General features: G+C 30.9%; 1 pseudogene across 1 annotated transcript; it reads left to right on the plus strand.

Annotated features, from left to right (window-relative positions):
* The first annotated feature begins 4,824 nt into the window (after window positions 1–4,824).
* On the plus strand, window positions 4,825–7,790 carry LOC148198664 (chaperonin-like RbcX protein 2, chloroplastic; annotated as a pseudogene). The gene is made up of 5 exons (XR_015786482.1): window positions 4,825–5,411; window positions 6,378–6,469; window positions 6,912–6,969; window positions 7,101–7,166; window positions 7,461–7,790. The product of XR_015786482.1 is annotated as a chaperonin-like RbcX protein 2, chloroplastic (transcript).

Consider the following 7,790-nt stretch of genomic DNA (forward strand, 5'->3'; position numbering starts at 1 on the left):
CAGCAACTTCAATAGATATATGTGTAAGGGCAAAGAAACAACCCTCTAAACACCATTACTTACCTCTCGAAGATCCGCTTGCAATTTGCAATGGTCAATCTCGTGCTTCCAATGAGTACTCTTCTCCCTTGGGTGGCTGACTTCTGTCTCTCTTTGCAGGTGCAAAAATGGTGAAAAACCCCTCAGCAATGGATGATCCAAGATGAAGGCACGGAGCTGCGTCAAAATCCCTTTACTTTTCCTCCAAAACTCCTGAAATCCAATCTGCTAACCGTGCTTGTTTTTGTGCAATTGTCTGTGCCAAATTCCTTGTACTGATTTTGTACGCACCCAATCGCGTCTGCCACTCTGCTCTCCTCCAAAACGTCTCTGCCACCACCTTGGCTCTCTGCAGAAACGGTTTCTGCCCCCCTCTTCCCAGCACACACACGTACACTGTTCGCTCCAAACCAAACATTCTTTTCCTTCTCTCTTTTTTCGTTTCAAACCTTTTTTTTTAAATACTCATAGAAAATCAAATGAAATAATAATAAAAAAAATGAAATAAAATAATAATAATAAAAAAACGAAATAAAATAATAATAATAATAAAAAAACGAAATAAAATAATAATAGAAACAGAATTAAAATCATAAAAAAAACAAAATAAAATACAATAAAAAGAAAAACCTATATTATTTAGTCAGTCGGACGAAATTGGGTGTTGACAAGTTTATATTGATCTTGTATTTGATGAAAGAAATTATGGTGATAATAGATGTTCATTGTCAAGCAACACGACAACAATCTTGAGATATAGTTAATGCTATGTATTTAGTTTATTCTACAAAGGCACTTATTCAAAACTTGAGAGAAAGTGAATGTGACTTCTTTTTGTGAAAAACATGACATTGAGATTACTCAATTTGGAGCTTCATATGTAACAAGGCAGTAGTACACTCTTGTCACGAAAAAAAATCATATTACAATGAAACATTATTTGAGAGTTGAAACATTCTTTGTTATAATTCATAAACAATTACAAAAGTTAAATTGTAGATTAAGTGACCATGCAATAGAGTTATTAATTCTAAACTCTTTGGTTCCTAAGGATGCTTATAAAACTTTTAATATTGATAAAATTTGCACTCTTGTAACAAATATTATCCCATGGATTTCAATGAGCAAGGGAAAATTAATTTGCATTTTCAACTTTAGCATTTGATTATTGATGCTCACCAATATTCAAATTTGAAGAATTTATTAATAATGCAAATAAAACTACTTGATTGATAGATTACTTTGCCTTATCATGACTTTTCGAGTTTTTATAGCTACAACTAAAAGATATTTTTCTATAATGTAAATAATTAAGAATGAGTTGCGAAATAAGATGGAGACTAAATTTTTAGCAAATAGCATGATAGTCTATATTGAAAGGGATATTGCAAGAAGCTTTAGTTTTGATTCAATTATTGGAGATTTCAAGTCATTAAAAGAGTGTAGAGTAGCACTTTAACCAAAGGTAACTTTTACTTTATATATATTACTTTGTCGATAAACTTTATGTTACACTTTCATATAAAACTTTGAATGTATATAATAATGTCACACATTCAATTTAAATAGTTGTTCCTGAAATTTGACCTCATATGAACAATCATTGACTTATAAATGATTTTTTTCTTGACTTGTATCTCATAATTTTCTAGCATGCAAGTGATACTACACAAGACAAGTAGCTTGACTTATGTTAGTATTCTGTTTTGGATCTAAAAAGAAAACAAGTCTACAACTTATTTTGGAGATTAGTTTAATTCAGTTTTCTTCATATGTTAGATAATCTTAGACATTTAATGATATTTTTTTATGGTTATTTTATGATATGATAATGAACCATAGTCATATTTTTGGATTCTATTGTGTTCCTTTCTAGTAGAGGAAACGAAAAAGAAAATGAATACTTTTTCTTTCAATTAGAAAAACTTATTTATATATACAAACTCTAATTTGTCAATTAACTACTTTTTATTGTGTTGACTTAACTTACATTTATGTTTGATAAGATGATGCCATTTTTTTTGTTGGTGACATCATTTAGGTTTTGTCTTAGTATTAAAAGTAAGATCTTTAGTTGAAAGTTACTTATTTTAATTATTTATATATATTTTGTGTATTTATTTGTTTATTTGTAACTACTAGGAAAATTTGTAATTCTTTAAAAAAATTGTTTAAGTGTATTATTTTATATTTATATTTGTTGTTTATTATTGTCGAGATCATCTTACATGTACGTCAAATCAATAATATCCTAATGAATTCAAAATTATCAATTAATAATAAAATTAAATAATATTAAGGTAAAACAACATCAAAACCAAGCATTTTGACATCTTATTTGTAGGTGTACAAACTCATTAAAAGTAATATAACTAGATGAGCATTCCAAAATAAATGATTAAATTTTTTCAAATTTATAACATTTATAGAACTTAACTTCTTCTGGTAACTCTAACATTAAAATTGGTTTACAAATATCCAATTCTGAAGAGTGAAAAGACAAAAAAAAAATGTCAGAAAGACCAAAAAAACGGAGAAGCCGTAAAACTGAAAAGATAATTACAATAGTAATTTTATATGATAAATTTGACCCTGTAATAACATAAAGTATATTAATAGATATGGTGGTGAAAATTTAAATGAAATTTTGCATGTCTATAATATGAGATTGTTCGTGAAATTAGGTTATCGTTGGAGATTCTACATCAAGAAGAGATAATGAATTTATAATACATAACTACAAATATCATATTACAAAAAACTAATTTTGTAAGTTAAAGTTAAACTTAAAATTTACTTCTTAACATAATATATTAGATTTATGAATTTGACTATTGAAAGATTTGTTATTTGTTTGACTTATCATGTCACTATAGTTATCGAAATATTTATTATTTTTTAGAACCACAATTATTAGACCATGTCTAGTTCTATAATATATATATATATATATATATTAAAAAAATAAAGACTTAATATCATTTGTTGTTTTTATATTCGTCAACTTTATTCAATTAAGATTCATTTTTTTAATGTTCAAAGTGAGTTCCCTTTTCTATAAAATGTGTTTAATTTGGTCTTTTTTGCTGACCACATTTAAATTGCTAACGGTATAGTCTACGTAAAAAAAAATGGAATGAGTTGTCACACATCTCGCCATGTCATCACCATCTTCCCTAAGACAGAACCCTACTTTTCTTTCCACCAACGTGCTGCCGTGCACCACACTCATGCCATCATCTTCTTCACGTCATCGGACCACCATGAGCTTCGCCATTAGCAACCACACAAGCCACCATGAAGCAACCAAGAAACCCAATCTGCAAGAGAAATCTTCCAATGTAACGAATCAAACCCAAACCGTAAGCCCAAATCATTATGCACCATGAGAACCACCATCAACATCTCACCATCTTGATCTTCTCCATTGCGAACTAGAAAACTTCAATTTCACGAGAACCTGCAAAGTGAAACCCCAAAAATCACAAAATTATTGAACCTATAGAAAACTCATAATTCTCAAATTGAACATCAACCCTAGTTCGCGACTCTTATGTGAAAACCTATAAAATTCCAAATTACACCATCATCGAATTCGTTCAACCTCCATTGATGATACAAAACCATCTACAAAAAGCGAAACCTCCAAATCGTTTTCCATTCAATCACAAAAACCTAGAGAAATTAGAATCAACTACAACCTACCGAAATTAGGGTTTTTGATTTAGAAAAGATGGTGATAATGTGGCGAGATGATAATGTGAGTTAGTCAATGTGAATATTACTGCGTGACAACTTATTATGTTTTTCTTACATGGATTCTATATCGTTAATGATTTAGACGTCGTCAACAAAAAAAAAATCAAATTAAACATAAATTGTGAAATTATAATACTTCGAAAAAATATGTCTCACATTGAATAAAGTTGATGAATATAAAGACAAAAAATGATATTAAACCTAAAATAAATAATTATATTAAAAATCTCACATTAACTATTAACTAAAGTTTATAGTATAAAAATATATGCATAGAGTTACACTTAAAAGTTATGAAGAAAAATGGGCAATGTGAATGTGATCCAAGATGCGTGCTACATTCGTTGAGTTGGAAAGAGAATGCACACAGAAGCACATGTGGCTGCGTGAGGACGGTGCATTGAGTCTGGTTGGTGTGCCACACTTGTCCTTCGTCTTCAGTCATGCTACGTCTAACATGTGTTTCAACAAAGTTGTACAAAACATGGAACAGGGACAAAGATTCACAACCACGTGGCTTCACATCCACCAAACACATCAAATCAACACCCGCACAGTTAACTTTCTTGTCGAATTTATTATGTTTTCTATTCACTTTACGTTACAATCAAAATACAGTTAACATAATTTTAGATGAATGTTTTTTTATTTCATTTCAAGTTTACAATTAATCTTGAGTTCAAATAACAGGAATGGAGTCTAACAAAACCTCAAATAAATTAAATACTAAACGAGAAAAAAGTGTTGAATAAAAAATATAGACTAAAATTTGTTAAGTAGTTTGTTTTTAAAAAGAAAATCAAGTATCATAAATGACATCACTTTAAATTCAATTTTAATAAAATATAATTTTATATAAAATGAATTCCAAAACGTGTGTGTGAAAATCTAAGGAGATTCCATTGTCAATTTGAATCCTTCACTTTTTTTCTTTTTTCTATTTTCTGTTGGACAGTTTTGGACCTCAAAAATTTGTCTGGTGAAGGTTCGCTCCCACCCTTCAAAAATCTCACCTCTACAGTTTTAGTTTACTTTTCCTTGCACCCAAAAGCTTGCTACTTCTCTTGTTCAACCTTCCCACAAACACTGCATGCGTCTTTGACCACACCAAGTTCTTCAATTTCCAATTTTCCTGGTCACCCTCTATTCCTCTTCCTCCCTAGCTGTACTTTCTGTTGAAGGGTATCTCTATTTATAGAGTTCCATTGTCTTTTGAGGCAATTTTGAACCTTTGGTTTGTGTGTTCTTGAAGAGGTTTTCTGTGGAGATTGGAATAGTGAGAGAGGATGGTGGGTGCTCTGTCTGTTGTGGGATCATCAGTGGTGGAATCTCACACCGGTCCTTGTTTGTGTGTGGATGCTCTTCCCACAACAACCAGTGTCAATCTGAAGAGTGGTGGAGATGTTGTTCTGTGCAAGAATTTGATGGGAAGGAAGCACTTGACGAAGCATGGTGGAGGAACCATGAAGTTGAGCAGTTCTTTCATTGATCCTGGAAGAGAGTGGAGACTCTTTGTTAGCAGAGGTTGCAAGAGGCAGCGTAAGGATAGGAGAGTCGCCATTGTCAACGAGCTTGGAGGCCAATATGAAGAAGGTTTTGAAGATGTTAAAACGGTAACAATGTTTGATATATGCAAAAGAATAACACAAACACTTAGATCTGATATTTTAATATGTTTGGATCAAAGTTTAAGTTCCAATGAATTTTCTTTATCAACTGAGTTTGCAGAAACAATAAAATTGAAACTAAACTCGGTTTATAGTCAGAACTAACTGAAAATCATACAACAGACTTTTTTGTTTTACTTTTTGAATGGTTCTTACTGAAAACTAAGCATGACCTATTTAGTTTAAGTTTACTATAACTCGGTTTCTGCTTTAGCATTGCTTTTTTTACCTTTTCTAATGAGTGTTTGCTTTATTGCATATTCTAATTCTAATTTCTAATACATTCTGAAGTTTATATTATAATGCAAAAAATGTAATTTGTTAGATGATTGTGAGTCTTAGCTTTCAATGGGAGTCCCAAGAAGCTCTTAAACTAATAACCTTCTGCGCTATTCTACCATGAAATAAGAATGCAAAATTGTTTATCTCATCGTGAAATGTGTTAAGGAACAAGAGTTACCTGAAAGAGTAATATATACATATATTGTGTTCAATATAATAAAGATTTCAAAGTATATATGTGGGAAATGTGACAGGGTCCTTCTGTTTTTCTTCAATTTCAGTCTTTAGATGTATATGGTCATTTTTTCAAAACGCTGATCTGAACTTGTCTCCATTACAAAGATGAGAGCTGTTTCCTTTTGATAAGTTATCATTTTCTTCTAATATATATCTCATGGTGACAGTGCAAATATCAAAGAAGAGCTCATACAAGTAGTACTACAAATTACAAAATGGCTTTTCATTTTTCCACAAGAGGAAGATAGTTTTCACTCATTATGAGTGTTTTATATTCAATGAGATTATGTTTTTTTATTACGTTTCTACCTTTTGATCATCACCAATCTGTCTGCTATGATACAAAAACACTAAACGTTGTATGCGATCTAACTGATGCATCATTGGAAACAGCAAATGCTCAACTATTTCACATACAAGGCTGTGAGGACTGTTCTTCATCAGTTGTATGAGATGAACCCTCCTAAATATACGTGGTTCTACAAGTAAGTCAAGTTTCTATTAATTCGAGGAAACATGTTTCAACCAAGATTTACATGCCAATGTGATTATTGTAGTTCGAAATGTGCTTTTGGTTTTGTTTTCAAGATGTTGTGAACCAAGTGGTGAGGATAACATTTTGTTAGTTTTATTATATCCTTTGCAAATTCTTGAAAACATGACAGAATAAAACAGTGTGATAGTTTTCAATCATTAGTGAAAACATGGGAACTGAAAATAAAAACAAACTGAATGGACCCTGAATCTGCTGTGTACATAACGTGAATTCATTGAATATTTCTTCCCCTTCAAACATGCTAGGAAATAATGATTGTTGAAGGAATAGAGCAATTTAAGAAGGTTGAGAGTGATTATTAAAGTAGAATATGGTGATTCACAGCTACCTCATAATTATTTAGATGTTTGCAATGCTTTCTTTGTTCACAGTTTTGTTGCATCAAACAAACCAGGAGATGGAAAACGCTTTATTCGATCCCTTGGGAAGGTAATCTTTTGTGCCAAGCTAGTTGGTTCATTCTTTGGAAATTTTCAATAAAGATATATGGTATGTTGTTGGAATTCCTACGTGGAGTAGAGATAAACATCAAAATTAATTGATTAATTTTCAATTCATAGGAGCAACAAGAGCTTGCGGAAAGAGTGATGCTAACTCGGCTTCACCTTTATAGTAAATGGGTCAAGGTAATAGAATTGAATACTCTCTTTCTCAATGTGTGTGTCTTAGAAGTGCAGACATTTGACATTCATTTTAGAAAAATAATTTTTTAACACACTTAAATTTTTGACATTATCCTCCTCTACTTTTTACTCTTTTTTTTTCTTAAAAAAATAAAAAAAATTATACTTTTATAACCCTTTTATCCTTATATTTGATGCCAAATAAATGTAAAAAATTTATGTGTGTGAAAAGTATCATTTTTCATCTAAAAAAGTGAAGTTATGATGTACTTAACTTTAGAAGCATTGTTTGTGCAGAAATGTGACCATGCAGAGATATACAAGGAAATCTCTGATGAAAACTTGGAGTTAATGAGGGAACGGCTGATGGAGACAGTAATATGGCCCTCAGATGACACACACTGAAAAAATTGGCTGATAATTCTTCTCACTTTTTAGTTTCTGTCTTGAGCCTCTTCCTAGTCTAGGTATATTTTTTTGTTTCAACATCAATCTGTTTTGCTTCCAAAATTGTTATTTCTGTCGTTTTCCTTTAATAGGATTCTCAGTTTTACGTTATGTAAATTATGTATATAATTGCACCTCGTTAAATACACGGTCCATTATATATCGGTAGTTTCAAATGAA

This window comes from Vigna umbellata, chromosome 5, assembly GCF_029865625.1.
Source record: "Vigna umbellata cultivar VRB3 chromosome 5, Vumbellata_1.0, whole genome shotgun sequence".
Lineage (NCBI taxonomy): Eukaryota > Viridiplantae > Streptophyta > Magnoliopsida > Fabales > Fabaceae > Vigna > Vigna umbellata.